This window comes from Ailuropoda melanoleuca, chromosome 9 (assembly GCF_002007445.2).
Source record: "Ailuropoda melanoleuca isolate Jingjing chromosome 9, ASM200744v2, whole genome shotgun sequence".
In the NCBI taxonomy this organism is placed as follows: domain Eukaryota; kingdom Metazoa; phylum Chordata; class Mammalia; order Carnivora; family Ursidae; genus Ailuropoda; species Ailuropoda melanoleuca.
Window position 1 is genome coordinate 89,606,779 of NC_048226.1, and position 19,252 is coordinate 89,626,030.

Below are 19,252 nucleotides of genomic sequence, written 5' to 3' on the forward strand. Positions count from 1 at the left end.
CTGCTTTACCTGGGAAACACTGGAAGCTTAAAATAATAACCTGTCCAGTTGTTGTGGATGTGAGAAGGGTATTGGGACAGAGCCCTTATAAGTCACATACTCAGCGACACCTGATGGCTCTCAAAACCTCATCTCATTTGAGTACAGAGGACAGCCTATATACAGAGCCTACGACAAAATATTAGAGAATAAGAATAAGGAGAAAATCCTGAAGTCTAAGAGAAAGATATATTGGAGAATTATCTACTGCTAGCCTCAGAATGAAATGTTTGGACTCTGGAATGTTCTAGAATGCAGAGAGAAAGCTCTTTGAGACAGGTGCAGAATGCCATCAGGATGTAATAAGCTGAGTGGGGACTCTAAGAAAATAAATTGCAAAGGGAAGGTAGAGGACATAAAGAAGGGCCACAGGAAATGCAAATGAAATGAAGTTAAAAGCTATCATGGAGAAAGTGAAAGCCAACCTTAAAGTATAAAATTTTAGATTGGATATGGTGAGGACACAATTGATAAGCTTTCCAGAAATACTGAAGGAAAGGACAAATGGATGAAAACAAAGGGCTGTAGACATTAAGAACTAAGATTGGAAATCCAGCTTGATAAATACTCTGAAGCATTAGTAATCAAAAATTTAAGAAAATCATCCTGAGCTGAATTTTTCCCCTGCTAGTTTATTTTTTTAAGATTGAAAAACGTCCGATCAAAATTGATGTGAAGGTACACTTCTAAATTTTTGATTTGTAATGTTATATAATGTAATCTTCATTATCAGATGTCAAGGTGTATTATGACATACAATAATTAAGCAAATATATAACTGTCCCAAAAGTCAATACACAGACCTAGATCAATGGAATGGGATAAGGAACCCAGGAAAAGACCCCCAAATATGCAGAAATATAATATACAACAGAGGGAGCATTAACACCAATGAGGAAAAAGTAGACTAATTCAATAATGTTGCTTCAATAATTTGTTATAACACATAGAAATGATATAATTCTACTTCACATGATACACAAAATACATTCTAGGTGAATTAATGGCTTAATGTGTAAAGTAAATTTTAAAAATGTTTGAAGACAGTGTTGTGAACTTAAGGAGGAAAGAAGACCCCACAAAACCCAAGTCACTGAAAAAAAAAAAGGATACATTGACTATTTTCAAATTCTATACATTTTTTTCAGAAAAAGACATCATAAAAATGACAAGCAGTAGAGCTGGGGATTTTAGTGACACATAACTGATAAAGATTTTGTATCCAGCATACAAAGTAGAATAACTCCTACCAATTCATAAGAAAAAAGCAACCAAAAAGAAAAAAAACATGAACAGGGAATGCACAGGTAAAACAAAATCTTAATGGACAATAAACAAATTGGAAAATTTGTCCGGCCTTGCTTATAACCAGAGAAATAAAAATAAAACCCACAACGAGATACATTTTACATGCAACAGATAGGCAAAAAGGAAACATTCTGGCAAAGCCAAGTGTTTGCAGGGATGTAAATGAAGTTGGAAACTCCAACTGGCTTGGGGGAGTAAATGGCTGCTGTCTTCTGAGTTTGGGATTCTAGCTACCCTTTCCCGAGTACATACGTACAAGAATCTTTGCAGCCACACTGTCTGTAATAGTAAGAAAGAACCTAAATGACCATTTACAGGAGAACGATCACATGAGTTGTACTCTATTCAATACTACTTTGAAGTTATTCACATGAAAGCACATATATCAATATAAATAATCTTAAAAACATAATGTTGAGTGAAACAAGCAAGTTGTAGAATAGTCTGTGGAATATATCATTTTCATAAGGCGTAAAAACATGCCAAACACTTATATATGGTTTATGGATGTGTATTGTGTCCAGGTACATACACACTCATATACACACACGTATAGTAAAGTGCATATGTAGTAATTTTTAAATGTGGAAAAAGATAATTGCTCCATTCAAGATAGCAGTTAACTCTGATGGTCAGAGAAAAACCTTCATTTATCTTCATGAAGCTTTATTTCATAAGCAAGGGAAGGCATATTGGTCTTTTTATGATTGTTTATACCACTTGCAGGCACAAGATATTTAATATAATAATATATGATTATAACAATAATACCCATTTACAATTCCAGTTTACTTCTGTGAACCTTGTGAAGCATGAATCATAGTGGTGGGGTAAAGGTGAAAGGGAATAAAATGTGCCGACTGTATCTTATATTTTAGAAATTAAGTCTAGCATTTCATTTGCCACTGATAATTAGAGAAATAGAGCTTCAGAAGTGTTTTTCTTAACTTAGTTATTTTTTATTTGTAGAATTATAAAAAAGAGACAGATGAATTATCCAAAACACTGAGAAAATAAAAGCAAATGAAACTTTGTCCTTACACAAAATGACATAGAAAGAGCAAGGAAGCACAAAGCCCAAAGCACAAAAGAGAGTAATAGAAGAAATGTCAACCACAGCAGCTGGATAGAAAATCCCTTCACTGGAATACCCAATACTTGACCTGGTTGGCTTAAGAGTTTCCTCTGGGGTTGAGAAATCTTAACCTCCAAGTATGTTTCACATGTTTTAGTGAATCTGGTAGAGTATAAATTTAGGAATTAAAAACGAAAATAAATTTAAGAAGGATATTGGGCTTAGAAAAACTTGTATTTTGCCTAAATATGCCTTTCCAATCAATTGAAGAATGAAAATATCTGTTATAGCTTTGCTTCTGGGTTGATCTCTATATATGTGAAAACAAAAAAACCAGTTTTTGTAATGAAAGAACATAAATGCAGTTTCTTGTCCATATTTATGACAAAAGGACAGAACTTCAAATGGGCACTAATTCTCTTAAAAAGGTAATTGAGCATCATGCAATAATATTAAAATGACATGTTAAATAAGAAGTGGTGGAAAAATAACTTATCAGAATGATAGTTTGATAGGCTGTAAAACATACTAGTTAAGATCATAAATACCAGAGATTGTCTGTCTGTGTTTGAATCTCAGCTCTGACACCGACCAGTTTATAACTTTGGTAAGCTACTTGACTATTCTGTGCCCAGTTTGCTCATCTGTATAATAAGAGCCCAGATGTGGCATTCAAAATACTCACCTGCTAGTAAAGTCATGTAAATTACTATTTAAATAAATATGTAGATTGAAATACATTCCCTTTTATTTCCTAAATATGCTACACAGTATATGGTAAAGTGTTACTAAGTAAAATGTTACAGGGCAAATTCTTCATCAAGTCATTTTATTAATTCACAAATCATTTGTTCATTTTTAGAAATTATTATTGTGACCTTTTGTTTCACTGAGCTGTCACGGGGTAAATGAGACTCCTCTTAAGCCACGATCTGACATAGGGACGGCATCAAAATTTCCCAGCAGCCCTATTACATTGATTGTCATTAGGTCCTTGGCGTCTAGCATTTTGTTGCAGCCACAAGGTGGCTGGACCCTTGCCTGTAAGGCATAGTCAGGTATTCACTCAGATGCTAAAGCATCCTTTTGTTTGTTTGAACATTTGAAATTTATTTATTTATTTATTTATTTATTTATTTATTTATTTATTTATTTTCATGTTCCATGCTTCATTGTTTGTGTGTAACAGCCAGTGCTCCATGCAATACGTGCCCTCCTTAATACCCATCACCGGGCTACTCCATCCCTCCACCCCCTCCCTTCTGAAACCCTCAGTTTGTTTCCTGGAGTCCACAGTCTTTCGTTGTAAAGCATCCTATGTTGCTCGAACCTGGGTCCATGCTGACAATGCTGCTATTAATGACACCTGTTTTGCTACGTGGTCAGGTGTCCCTGTCAATGGTGCCTCCCAGGAGCAGCCGGCAGGTCCTGTAGACACCCGTGCCCTCAAACCATCAGACCCATCCCTGTAGCCTTAGTTGGGCTCAACGGCCGTCTTCTCTCCTACCTCCCAGCATCACCTCCAGACCCCATTACTTGTCTCTCCACCTATGGCTGAGTGACATCAGTGGTGATGTGTGGTCTCAGTACTTAGAGTTGCTCTTTACCAGCCAATAGGATTGGGTCGCAGGGTTTCTCTGACTCTATGGCAGTGGTACGTGTACCAACGGAAGTATAGAATCTGAGAGGACCTGGTGGGGTCTTTGTGAGGACCACACCAGGTAGTTCAGGTAAAGCTCTTAGAGCACTACCTCACATCTAGAAACCACTCGACTAATCCTGTTATTAGCCATATTTATTTTAACATGTTAAAAGCTGAAAGTGGGTGCAACAAATTCTTAATAGAAAAAAATCCCACTAGTGTCAAATCTTTGCTCTTGCTGTAAATGTGTTGATCAAATTTCTCTTCTGGTGCGTACTGTGGGAGTATCTCTAGTGCAGTGATACGTGATATCTACTTTGTGAAATTTATGATGTTTTCAATATCATATGACAAACAGTGGTTGTATGGGTACAGAATGGTCGTCAGCGTATCAGATGTTTGCCCTTGTGGTAGCTGGCTGACTGGGAGCCTGGCTCGCTGCCCACGCCCAGCATCGCAAGAGAGATCAGAGGCTCAGTAGCCCAGGTAGAGATCCCTACTCAAAATTCGAAGTATGGTTTCTACTGAATGTGTGTCACTCTCACACCACTCTAAAGTCGAAAAACCTTAAGTCCATCTGTCATTAAGTTGGGGATCGTCTATATTCAGATTGTATTCCTTCACAACAACAAAAACAACAAGCATGTAATAAACTATTTCATCACTGATTTCTGTAAGAGATATTCTTGATGGACATACAAGAGTGAAAAACTAAGTTAATTTTAACAAAGTTAAAATGTGAGGCAAATGTAAATCAGAAGAAACATAGAGTAGCAATTTTAGTCGAGAACAAGACAGATTTTAATGGCAGAGCAAAATCAGTGACAAAGAGCAGCACTGCTCTCTATGAAAAACAGTAATAATCCAGAAGATGGGTCAGCAAATCTACGCATGCAATTATATATAAATCCAAAATATTAAAGCGACAAGTGACAGATTAATGTAGTGATTAATCTTGTATTAGAGATTTTAACAGGTCACTCTCAGAAATTGATAGAACAGACAAAAATAAGCAGGATCATAGATTTGTATGAGTTGATTAATGAGAATAATCCAGATATACACAGAGAACTTTCTGTAACAATTGGAACAGTCACAAAAATCTATCAGGTATCGGACTACAAACATATCTTTATTGTTTTTAGGCACAGTGTTTTTTTCTTTTTTTAACTTTTTGTTTAAATTCCACTTAGTTAACATACAGCGTCATATTAGTTTCAGGTGTACAGTATAGTGATTCACACTTCCATACAACACCCGGTGCTCATCACAAGTGCACTCCTCCGTTCCCATCACCCATTTCCCCATCCCCCCACCCATCTCCCAGCTGGTGACCATTAGTGTGTTCTCTATAGCTAGGAAACTGTTTCTTGGTTTGCCTCTCTCTCTCTTTTTAAAAGCCTTTTGCTCATTTGTTTTGTTTCTTAAATTCCACATATGAGTGAAATCATATGGTATTTGTCTTTCTCTGACTGACTTATTTCACTTAGCATAATAGTCTCTAGCTCCATCCATGTCATTGCAAATGCTGAGATTTCATTTTTTATGGCTGAGTAATATTCCATTGTATAAATATCACGTCTCCTTTATCCATTCATCAGTCGGTGGACACAAGCTAATTCTGTAATTTGGCTGTTGTAAGTAATGCTGCTGTAAACATTGGGGTGGTGTTCGTATCCTTCGAATGGGCATTTCTGCATTCTTTGGTAAATATCTAGTACTGTAATTGCTGGGTCATAGGGTAGCTCTATTTTTAACTTTTTGAGGAACCTCCAAACTGTTTTCCAGAGTGGCTGCACCAGTTTGCATTCCCACCAATGGTGCAAGAGCGTTCCCTTTCTACTCCTCTAAAGAATTGCCATTGAACCGTATAGTTTCTCTTACCACATAAAATACACATAGTTAGAAATTAATGTCCAAAAAGATTAGAATTTAAGTTACTCATGTCTTTAAACCAATAAAATACTTACAGATAATCCCTGTGTTGGGGTGCCTGGGTGGCTCAGTTGGTTAAGCATCTGCTTTCGGCTCAGGTCATGATCCCAGGGTCCTGGGATTGAACCCCATGTCAGGCTCTCTGCTCAGTGGGGAGCCTGCTTCTCCCTCTCCCTCATGAGAGATGCTCATGCTCTCTCTCTCTCTCTTGCTCTCTCTCAAATAAATAAATAAATAAATATTTTTAAAAATAAAAAAAAAGAAAACTCCTGTGTTAAAGAAAATATACAGTAAATGATGAAATCCTCAGAGCTAAATGAAAATGAAACAATGCAGAACAAAATGTGTGGGATATATATATACACACACATATGTATACATGTATATATATATATATAATATATATCTTTTGTAATCCATTGATAAGAAAATCGTAAAGACTGAAAATACACGAGCTAAACATCCAACACAAAATCTAGAAACACAAGCAGAGAGTCTATGCTTCTGGCAGTATGCCAGTCCAGGTGTTCTGAAAGTAGTCCTGCCGCCTTAAAATACATACATTCTGGATAATTTACAACAGATTTGTTTTAAATATAATTCTGAGTGCACGAGGAAATATGGGAAATCCCCCGGGTAAAGATAACAAAGGGAAAGTGGTCTGAAACTACAGAGACAACTGCATGAGAACCTCAAACCCACGCTTCTCTGGGCTCTAAGCCACTCCTGGGAGCTCAGAGTTATTCCAGCCTGAGAGAGCAGACCAGTCTTGAGGGCCATGCCCTCAGTGAGCTCCTTAGAAGCTGACCCCCAAGTGAGGATTGTTGTGCAGGAAGGGAAGGAAGCACTGCCAGAGGAAGCCAGTTAAAGAGTGGAGGAAACAGGAGAGAGGGGAGCCAAGTAAAGGTGTACATCTCAGGCAAAGTCCTGTTAAGGTAACTTATCCTGATCTCACGGAGGGGTTCTATTGTTATTCTTCAGTGATGATAGATTATTACCTTTATAATTTAATATAATATTATAATATGTTACCATAACTTATTATTAAATTATTATGTTAATGTATTGAGATTAGTTACTATTATAATAAGTTAATATAATATTATAATAATTTATCATGACCCAAGGAAAATAAACTGGGTTTTCAAAGTCCTGCACCTATCAGTGATTATCAATGGGTATGTGGAGGGTGGGTGAGGGGATAAACTCCTAGAAACTTCTAGCTTTCTGTGCAGACCCAGGACAAGGGCTCTAGCAGTGCCAGGGAAGCCTTCTGAAGAAGATCTTAGGTTAGACCAAATCGGAGGGAATCTGAGCACATCACTAGTGTCTGGTGGAGCGAGGGAGCCAAAGCGGAGAGGGCTGACCAACGCAGACAGGCAAAGAAGTGCAACTTCTGTAAAACTGTGGGCAGGGGGACATGTCTCTACCTACAAATGCAAACAATGAGAGACCCTATTTGTCTCTACCCCTGCACCATGTAACACTTTTAACAAAAACCAATGGTATTTTTTTACAACTTGTGGCTATAGGCATGTGCTCACGGAAAAATCATATATATTCTCCTCAGAAGCAGTGACAGTGGGGCCCAGTACGAAACAAAAATGTGAGATTCTTTGCTTAAAAATTAAGAATTGTACTGATAGTTGCCAGAAAGGAGGGGGTTGGGGGGATGGACAAAATGGGGGAAGGGGAGTGGGAGATACAGGCTTTCAGCTACAGAATGAAGGACTCATGGGGATGAAATGCACCACAGAGGGAATATAGCAATGGTAGTGTGACAGTGCTGTCTAGTGATGGATGGGAGCTACCCTCGTGGGGAGCACAGCACAGCACACAGTGTTGTCGAACCAAGAAACTCACTCTGTGTGTGTGTGTTGTAAAACATTTATTTTTATTTTTTAACTTTATTATGTTATGGTAGTCACCATAGAGTACATCATTAGTTTTTGATGTTGTGTTCCATGACAAGAAACACACTCTCAACTACAGAGAGCACACTGATGGCTACCAGAGGGCGGGACGGTGGGAAGATGGAGGAAATAGGTGATGGGGATGAAGGGGGCACTTGTGAAGAGCATCCGGGAATGTATGGAAATGCTGAGTCACTATACTGTACACTTGAAACTAATATACCACTGCAATGAGGTTTTCTGAGGAGAGCAGGCCAGGCTGCCCAAGCTCGTCCGAAAAGCACTGGAGATACTATGGAAAGAAGGCTGGCTTGGGGGGTTTATGATATTTGGGGAGTGAGGGGAGAGTAGAAGTAAGGGCTCCCACACACGGGTCTGAGCTGCTGTTGCTTGAATTTTCCATTCAGGCCAAAGGAGGGAGAATGGAGCTTTCTTATCAGTTTGACCAGATGTGGGGCAGAAGGAAAAAAGAAGTGGGGCTTAAAAGATATCAGTGATTGAACATCAAAATGGAGTCAGAATCTTTGCTACAAGTGCTAGTAAAAGGAACAAATCCTCCTCACTGAGTAAATATGATTGGCTGGAATTTTATGTTATCACATTTCATTATAACCAGTTGAGATATACGAAGTAACTCAATCACAAATTAAAAATATAAATTACAGAAAAGTAGGCTAAACATGGCTATGCACAAAAGGCCTAATGGAATTAGAAGAATGATATGAATGTAAGAAATATGAGTATTAATGGCAATATCAGTTAAATTACAAATGTCGCTAATTTTTAATAACATTGCCTTATATAGTATTTAGAAGATGCAATGGCCATTTCTCAGAAGATGAGAGACACATTGTATTATAATTCAGACTCAAAAAGTTGCTTAAAAAAATCTGACATGATCAACGGCTTTTTCTTTCTTTCTTTCTTTCTTTCTTTCTTTCTTTCTTTCTTTCTTTCTTTCTTTTTCTTTCTTTCTTTTTGTGGTTGCCATTTCAATCCTGAGCAAGGATTTCAGACAGAAAGGAAACTGAATAAAATTAAATCCAGATTTGTTTGAACTTTTTTGACATTTCTAGAATGATGTCCTTCATTCTAGAGTTTGTGGAGTAGCAATATCAGAATCTGGGTGATATTTTGGGATATGCTAAACAAGTATTTTTTAGAATTAGCCATATAGCACAGCTCAATCCTAACAGGAAAGTATTCTCATGTTGACATCTTTCCTTTCTCTTTCTTCCCGATCTGTGGTGACCTTCCATTGTTGCTCAAAACTTTGGTTATAATGATATTCAACTGTGTAGCCCCCCCTCTAAAATATGGTGGAAGGTCAAGACACCCCCCTCCCCAACACCATACTGTGTCTGGCTTACTGAAAGACACTGGAGAAGACCTTTTTCCTCTCCTCCCCCTCTGAGACTTTTCCTCTGTAAAATGTTAGGATTGGGCCGCACTCTCTCTCTGCATACCTACATATTAAGTAGGGCTTCTTCCAGTTCTGAAATTCTAAGCTCCTTTACGCAATGTTTTAGGTTTTCTAAATCAAGAAGAGGTAATTAGGAGCCTGCAGGTCTTATTCTTCTTGCTCATTCTCTAAACTTTATCCCTTTGCAAATGTGCCTCAGAGGAGGTAGACCAGATCTCAATTATTTTGATGTCTTAAAGCTTATCTTTATTTCCTTATACAAAAGGAAATCTGTATGCTATACATGCTTAGGACAAAAGGAAACCATCAGAAAAAGGAAGCAAAAAGGAAAAATCAGTAGTGATAGTGCAGTGAAGAAAAATACAGCAGGGTAGGGAGATAAAGATAGCCAGGAGAGGAAGTTCAAAGACGATGGTCAGAAAAGGATTTTCCAAAGTGGTGACTTTTGAGAAGACCCTGAAAGGAGTAAGAGAATGAACCATAATGTTGGAGAAATAGCATCACAGACAGAGGAATAGTGCGTACAAAATACCCAAGTGAGAGGGGACTTGGCATGTTGAAATATTTACCAGGAGGCCATTGAGGCTGGAGGGCAGTGACCAGGTGGTGATGGTGAAGGATTTTTTAGCTTACCTCAAGGACTTTAGATTTGAGTCCTAAGTCTGATGGGAAGTTATTCGGAGGATGCTGAGCTGGGTCATGTTTTGATCTGGCTTACATCATTAAAAGATTTGTCTGTCCATTGTGTGAAAACTGTTCTGGCAGTAAAGCAAAAGTGTAAGCAGGGAGGTCTGTTAGGTTAAGGAGAGGTGTTGGAGGGGGCGAACAAGCAGACATTTCATGGCTGGATTAGAGGTGGAATGGTAGAGAAAAATAAACATCAGAGATAACTTCAAAGTTTTGGACCTTAGATATTGGGAGCTTGGTGTCTTTTGCAGAGATGAGAAAAGATAAGGGGTTACAGATGGGGTTGAGAGTTGGTTCAATTTGAGATGCCTTTTAGAGATACACCTGGAAATGTTGAGCACATGGGTGGAAACGAGAGGCTAGATTTCAGGGCCAGGTAAAGATGGACCTAAATGGGAGTGACGGACTGACTGAAATCACAGGTCTGGACCGAACATACTGAAAAAGCCCATAGAGTGGACCTGGGGACACACTGACATCTAGAGTTTGGAAAGGGAAGGCAATCTGACCAAAGAATTTCAAGATAGAAAAAACTGTTGTTAGTAGAAAAAGAAACACCAATGTCTATTTTAAGGACAGGGGTATTCTGAAAGGCAGTTTGGCTGAAGGAAGAACATAAAGTCTAGGGGTCCCAACAAAAACCAAGTTTCAAGGAACTGAGAGAACCAAAAGAAGATTTCCAGCCCACACTGAAACCATTGCCTCTGAGATTGGCCTCCTACTCTCACAAACATGAGAGCTGTTCTTCATTGGCTGGTTACTCATTATAATGACACATATTTTCATTTTTCAAAGCCTCTTCATATCTCATCCCACTTTATTTTCACAGCAACTTTGACTGAGGAGAGATGATACATTTTTACTAGCCCTTTCATAGACGAGAACATCGAGGCTCAGGGGTGAAGTGGTTACATCACGAATGAACGATGATACCAGCTCTGCAAGTAAGGTCTCGCGACTGTTCTTTCTACTTTGCGTACCACTTATTCAAGAATTTTAAGGTTTACACCCACAACATGTTTCCTCCCAAACAGCATTTTGTACAGTAAATTACGTATACATAAGACCAAAACTGCGGAGTAACTTTCTTCATCACTTATCCACCCCATTTAAGCGTCCACAGATTTATCAACCCATCTATCCATACAGTAAATAATTTTTGAGTACTTACTATGTATGCTGGACACCATTTTCCATGGAAATACAAAGAGGAAGATGGTTTTATCTAAGGGGTATTTTCAAGTTTTATTCAATATACAATAATGGTAATTCATACCACTTGTTTGTGATTGGTTAGTGCCTGGATTGAGGAATAGTTTCAGACTTCGTCATATGATTTAACTTCTCCAGAGTAACAGGTTCTAACATGGGAATAGAGGTTTATATTTTCTTTTCTCATTTGAAACTATAAGTTATAGATGAATCAGATGTTCGAAGATAACTTGGATATTTTTAAGCCGACACTTTTAGCTTGTGGCTGGGAAACTAAAGCCCCGAGAGGTGAAGAGTGATTTGACCAAGCCACAAAGCTAATCCATGGCATTGACATTGAAAGTTACGCCATTTGTGAGAGTAGTTTCTCAGATCTTTGAGTTCTGTCCAACATACTTCCTGGTTGCCAAAAGTTTCCAAGAAGTTTATCTTGGAAATTCCATGAGTTACTCACCCAAGAATTAATTTTACCAAGCCAGATGGCATTGTTGGCAAGAATGGGGTGTCACAATCCAATTTTCTTTTTCTTTAGGCTTCAAATCTACACAATGAGCACCATCCAAATTTTGAAATCAGAAAAGGGGCTTGCATTTCATTATAGAATCAGATGATTGATGTTCACTATTTGAGATTTCAGTCAGATATTTTCATGCTTGGGAAAGTAATGTATTTCTCCAGATAACACCCAGATATTTTCCCTTTATTTAGCTTGTGCGTGAAGTCCCTTATTAATAACATTATATTAATCTTATTAATCTTGTCTGAAAACTGATTACTAATGTGAAGCTACCAGCAATATTTTTTTGAGGTTTATTATGATAATCTTAGTGTCTTAATTAAAACAACAAAGGTTTATTTCTTACTTGTACAAAGTCTGTCATAGGTTTGGGCCTCTCTCTAGGGTAGCTGCTTTTCGTGTTGGGGGTCAGCACAGAATCTCCACATCAAGGCCCATTTCCACAACCACTTCAGCTGAGAGGCATAGGCTGAAGGTTCAAGTAACAACAACTGAATGTTTCCACATGGAAATGTCACATATCCCTTTTGTTTATACAGCCATAACCCAAAGTTGAGAAGAATAATAGTTACAGCTGTTACAGTTACCTTTGTTGAGCTGAATGGAGAAATTTTTTGAAAGGAATAATTAATTAAAATTGTTCACATTTTTTACCCTCTTAACAAAAACTCGGTGATTAAGACCACGAATGCAAAATCAAGGCCCCACAGTCAACCGAGGTGCAGCTGAGTCCTTGTTCTGTGCTTATCACTATGCAAAGAGCTTTTCAGATGTTATTTTATTGCAAACAGTCTCTCAATAATCCTAAGAACTTGGTATTATTGCTGCTACTTTATAAATGAATGAACTGAGGTTCAGTGATTTGTGCAGGGTTATACAACTAGCTGAACAATGGGGCAAGATGTTTTAGAAGCAAAGAAAAAAAGCAAAACAATACCAATAATTTGTGTAAGACCATTCTTATAAATCTAAACTTAGTAAATAAAAAGGGAAATAGTCAAGTAGAGTCTTGCCTCTTTCTTTTTCTTTCTTTCTTTCTTTCTTTCTTTCTTTCTTTCTTTCTTTCTTTCTTTCTCTCTCTCTCTCTCTTTCTTTCTAAGTAGGCTCCATGCCCAGCAAGGAGGCCAACATGGGCTCAAACTCACAGCCCTCAGACCAAGACCTGAGCTGAGTCAAGATTCAGATGCTTAACCGACTGAGCCACCCAAATGCCCCTTGCCTTTTGCTTTCTAAGAAAAAAGTTCTTTTCCAATTACCCTCTTGAACAACCAGGAATGGTGGAGACACTCAGTTCTTGGACTGTTTGTTTGTTTGTTTGAACTCCTGTATCGCCCTGACAAATGTCTTCCATTGTTACCTTAAACTGTTGTGTTTTTTTAAACTTTATTTATTTGTCAGCGAGAGAAAGAGAGTGAGCGTGCAAGCAGGGGGAGCGGCAGGCAGAGGGAGAAGCAGGCTCCCTGCCGAGCAAGGAGTCTGAGGCAGGACTCAATCCCAGGACCCTGGAATCATGACCTGAGCAGAAGGCAGATGCTTAACCACTTGAGCCACCCAGGCGTCCCTCTTAAACTGTTTGTTACACCATTTTGAAGGTTAGAATCATATCTGCTTTTATCCTGTGTCCCATCAACATGGAACGAAGCAACAACACAGAAGGTGCTTCGTGAATTTGTTTTTTAAAGGATTGCCACTGCAGCTCTGAAGGGAGCAACGTTACAAAAAGAGCATTGTAAGAATATTAAAATGACTGATATGACACGTTTGATGATTCTCCCTTTGCTTTTGCATTACGTGCACCATTATCTAGAATTTTAAATGTTTTCTCTCAACAGAAGGCTTATGACTAAATCATGAAAAGCATAGAAATGGAGAACGGGAGTTGGGGAAGGCTTTGCCTTGGAAATGCCTATCTTGAGCCCGTGTAGTACTTAATTTTCATCTTGGGGGATGTGAGAGCATCCAGGTTGGAATAATATTTGAATTACTTGTCAGGCCTGTTAGACAAGCTGGCATAAATCTCATTTGGCATTGACGTTTTTCAACTAAGATTTAAGAGTCTAAAAATTCAGGTAGATGCTGCCAAAAACACCACAAAACCCGAAGGCTTGGAAGGTCTTCAAGGAAGGGCGAGCAGTACTGACAATTAACTTCCTTGAAGGTCACGGTTTAAGAGTGATGCAGCGTCTTTAGAATTTTGACAACGTGGCTGCCCCGTAGAGGTCTCTGAAGTATTCCTAGCAATACTTCATCATGCTTCTCAGAATAGACCTTGCTTTAGAAAATTTAATAGAATGGAGTTTTGGCTTAAAATAGTTTGCTTTCCATCCCTCACCCCCCTTTCTGGTTGATCCAGATAGTGGAGAGTCAGGTAGAGAACCCATGCTAGGGAAAGCAAATCCTAGAGTAGGAGGTCATGACTAGATGTCATTATGTTTGAGGAATCTATCCTAATTTTCCTCATCTCTATTTTTTATTCTTCCACGTGGTTCCTAGGCATGCCTCATTTTTTTTTTCACATTTTCTCTCCAGCCCCAAGTGTCCACCTCTTCCTCTATGTAAAGTAGGCTGTCCTTCCCTTCTTTGCCTCACTAATTCCCATTCATCAGTGAGATTTCAACCAATGCTAGTGAGAAATTTCTCCTCATCATTGATCCCAATAGTATCCTTGACACTGAAGGAAGCACATGAGTGTTGTGTTTACTTATTCTGAGGCATGAATGGCTGACAAGGCATCATACAGAGTCCTCACAGATGGGTTTTCTTGTAAGAAAGCACGAGAAGTAGGGGAGATAGGGAGGAAAGATAATCCACACTGAGTACCAAATATGTGTGGCTTTTCCACACAGTCATCTAAAATGCTCTCAAAAATGACACTGTGAAGTAAACTCTATCACCTTTCCACAACTTACGTTGATAAAATTGAAACTCAAGTAAGTGGTCTATATCCAAGGAATTCCAAAGCCCAGGCATGAGGGAAGGTTTTTGCTTGTTTGTTTGTTTTCTTTCTCTTTTCCTTTTTTTTTTCCCTGCCAAAAGAAGGTAAATTGCTTCTACTGTCAGGGATGGGGTATTGAACTTAGTTCCCATTGTAGGAGAGAGCTTTTGAATGAAAAACTCATTCAAGCAATGAGTCCAAAAGTGTTTTTCTCCTTTGTCACTAGCTCGCCTTTGTTCATGCCCTTGAAGCCCCTGGTTTCAATAAAGCAGCAATCCTGTGAGAGATATTATGCGAGAAAACAATACGGTCCAGTTGGAGACAATTACTGTATGTTTGCTCAGTGCTCAAGTCTATGAGGGGATTTCAGAATCAAATTTATACAAATGCAGGAAGCTCTGATTGTGGTTATGAGCCCTGCTGACGCAGAGGTGCTGTGGATCACATCAAGTGCCCAGAATCAGAGAGAAGTTATAGTGAAGGTGAAACCTCCTGACTTTCCTGTGATCCCTGGTCTTCCTAGTTATAGCCATCTTTCACACAGAAACCGTTTAAGGTGTATGTTCAAATTTCACCATCACCAAAATGTGCCATGACTTAAGCAAAGCAGGAATGGCAGCCCCCATTTGACTGACGAGAAAAATGACACCTAGGCTTCATAAATGAAACAAAATGTGAAATTGTGACCCAAATCCCTAAGTTCTGGCCACAAACATATTGTGCTTTCCACATTACTTAAAAGGGGATCATAATAAAACAGGACTTTACATCAAATTAGATTTAAAATCATATCCTTGATACATATAAAAAAAGGGCAAAATGGCAGATATGAATCCACCTATATAACTAAGAACACTAATGTGAATGGATTAAATATTCCCATGGAAAGGCAAGTAAATTAGACTGAAAATATGATTCAACTATATCCTCTCTATAGGTGATATGCTTAACAGACACTTCTAGACCAAGCCACTCAATAACAGTGGAATATACATTCTCCCTAAGCACACAGAACATTCTGTAAGATATTCTACATGGTGGATCATAAAACAGGCCTTGAGATATGTAAAAGGATTGAAATAAAATAGAGTATGCTCTCTAACTACAATGGAATGAAATTATAAATCAATAGCAGAATTATTTGGGCAACATACAAGTATGCAGGAAGAAAACAATATACTACTAAATTATCAATTTGTCAAAGAGGAATTCATAAAAGAAACTAGAAACGGTTTGGAGATGGATGAGAGTAAAAATGCAGCAAAAGCAGTGCTTAGGGGAAAATTTATAGCTATAAACACCTGTATTAAAAAGAAGCAAGATCTCAAATCAATCACCCAAACTTGTACCTTAAGAAACTAGAAAAAGAAGAGCAAAATAAATCTGTGGCCAGCAAATGGAAGGAAAACTAAGGAATACAGTCGAAAGTAATGAAACAGAGAATAGAAAAAAACAAAGAGAAAAACAGTGAAACCAGAAGTTGGTTAGTTGCAAGATCAACAATTTTGAAAAAACTTTAGCTAGCTTGACCAAGAAAAACAGAGAAAAAAGTCAAATTATTAAAATCAGGAATGAAAAAGAGAATATTACAACTGATCTTGCTGACATATATTTTTAAAAGATAAGGGCATATTATAAACAACTGCATGCCAACAAATTAGATGTTAGATGAAATGGACAAATTCTTAGAAAAACACAAATTACACAAAACTGACTTATAAAAAATAGATAATCTGAATATACTCATAACAACTAAAAATACTGCATTAAATTTAAAAACTTTTTACAAAAAAAAAAAAAAAAAGCCCAGGGCCCAATGTCTTCACTGGTGAATTCCACTAAACTTTGAAAGTAGAATTAATATCAATCTTTTATAAATTCTTACAAAAAAGGGAAGAGAGAATGCTTCTTAATTTCATTCTGTGAGACCAGTATTACATAGGTATCAAAACTAGACAAGTTATATGAGAAGATAAAATTATACACCCATATTCATTATTAATATGGATCTAAAAATCCTCAACATAACTAGCAAATTGAATCTAGCAACATATGAAAATGATTATGCACATGACCAAGTAGGACTTACCCTGAAATACCAGGTTACTTTAACATCTGAAAATTAATCCGTGTAATACACTGCATCAATAAAATTAAGGAGAAAAACTGCATGATCAATTCAGTTGACAGAAAAATCTTTTCACATAATTCAACACCTTTTTATGATAAATACACTTAACAAAATAGGAACTGAAGGAACTTCTTCATGCTAATAAAGTGTATTTATAAAAAACCTATGGCTAACATCACTAACTAGTGAAGGACTGGATGCTTTTCCCCTAAGAGTCATAATAGAGTAAACATATCTGCTTCTACTCAACATTGCACTGGAGATTCAAGCCAGAGTAATTAAGAATGAAAAAGAATAAAAGTCATCCATACCAGAAATTAATAAGTTAAACTACCTCTATAGATAACATGATCTTATCTAAAGAAAATCCTAAAAGAATCCACTAAAAACCTAATTTATTTGAGTTAATGAAAGAATCCACTAAAAACCTAATTTATTCAAGTTAATTCGAATTCATCAAGATTGCAAGTATAAGATCAATATATGAAAACCAATTGTATTTCCAAACACTAACAATGAAAAATAAAAAAAGAAAATAATTTCATTGTATCAAAAATAATAAAATACTTAAAATTAACAAAATAGAATAAATATTTAGGATTAAAATTAACTAAAGAAGTGCAAGACTTGAAAATACAAGAAAACTACAAAAATCACTGAAAAAAAATTAAAGGAGATTTAGATAAATGGAAAGACATCCCATATACATGGGCCTGAACACTTAATATTGTTAAGGTGATAATACTCTTCAAACTGATCTAGATTCAATGCAATCCCTACCATCATCAAAATTGACACCTTGCCCCCCCCCACAAGTTGATAGTAGTTGAATAGCCAGAATAGCCAAAACAATCTTGAAAAAGAACGAAGTTGGAGGACTCATACTTCCCGTTCCAAAACTTACTGTAGTTACAGGAATCAAGACAGTGTGATAGTGGCATTTGGGGCGACAGAATTCTTTGTAGTGGGGGCTGTCCTGGGCATTGCAGGATATTTAGCAACATCTGTGGCCTCCACCCACTAGATGCCAGTAGCAGCACCCAGCTGTGACCATCAAAAACGTCTCCAAACATTTTAAAGTGTCTCCTGGGGGGCAAAATCATCCTGATTGGTAAACACTGCTCTAGATACTCTTCTTTCTCCCAAAGAGAGCTGAAGCCAAATAACCACAGCCTTCAAGAAAACCCCAGGCCAGTGGGAGACAAGGGCTATTTTGACTTGGGGAAAAAAACATTGTTGGAACATTAAAGAAACAGAAATGTAAGTAACAAAGAAGAAAACAATGTGAAAATTGTTAAAACAGCATGAACAACTCACAGTAGAATCACAGCATCAGGAGTGATTGACTGTGCCCTTGGGGAGAGGTAGGCATAGGAACAGTGTAGCAGGGGATGTGAAATTTGATTTGGGCCAAAAAAGCTGAGTGAGTATAGAAGGGAAAGACATTGTAGGCTGGGGGGGAAAAGATGAGCAAAGGTGTGGAGCTGTGCAGGTTGCAGGCAGAAGGGTGTCCGGGGACCGGATAAGGCAAGGGATGGCAAGTAATGAAGCTGAGAAGAACTATTATTTGCAGTCTTTAACTCTGCCTTATATATAGCTTGCAATCTGTAGCAGGCCTTGCTTATACAATTTTCCCTGGCTTCCCAGTGAATGAATAAAAGTAAAATCAAAACTAGAGGGGACTTTTAAGTCCATTTGATAAAACCAAGAAAAATCCAGAGCAGGAGATCAACATAAGAAGTGGTTTTTCCTCTTTGAATTTCTGCCTGAGTGCAGAGAGGATTTTTTTCTTCTACTTTCTTTCTCTCTTCCTGATCCCCTGAGAAATTTGAAATCCTCTTGAGCAGAATGCTTGCTAGGGCATAGGAGAAAATAATCTTAATTGGCTCTTTCCAAACTGTATTTGTGGGCATGGGTGTGAATGCACCTCTCCCTTTACATCTGATGGTATTTTTAATTTGGGTAATTCTTTAAGTGAATGATAACAGATGCATGTAAATTTCCCGCCTCTTGGAAACTGTCATAACTGGAGTTACTTCAACATAGAAAAACTAATGATGGTCTAAGAAAATAGTCATTCAAGATGTAGGCAAAGCCGCATTTCAAGTGGCAACATAGATTCTGACCCTTTAAGTGAGGACAGTGGTAGTCACCAGGTATTAAAGTCTACAAGACAGTAATCACTTAACTACTTCACAGGCGTCATATCAATTGATTCCAGACAATAGTCCCATGAGAAGGATGTTTTTAACATCCTCACATTGTAAATGTGGGCACCAAGGCTTGGCAAGGTTAAGAACCAAGTCCTAGGTCACATAATAATAAGCAGGAAAGCTGGGATTGAACCTGGGGTCTGTCGATTTTAAGGTTTGTGGTTTTAACCCTAACACAACACTGCTTCTTTCCTGGTCTCGACATATAACTGAATATACTCC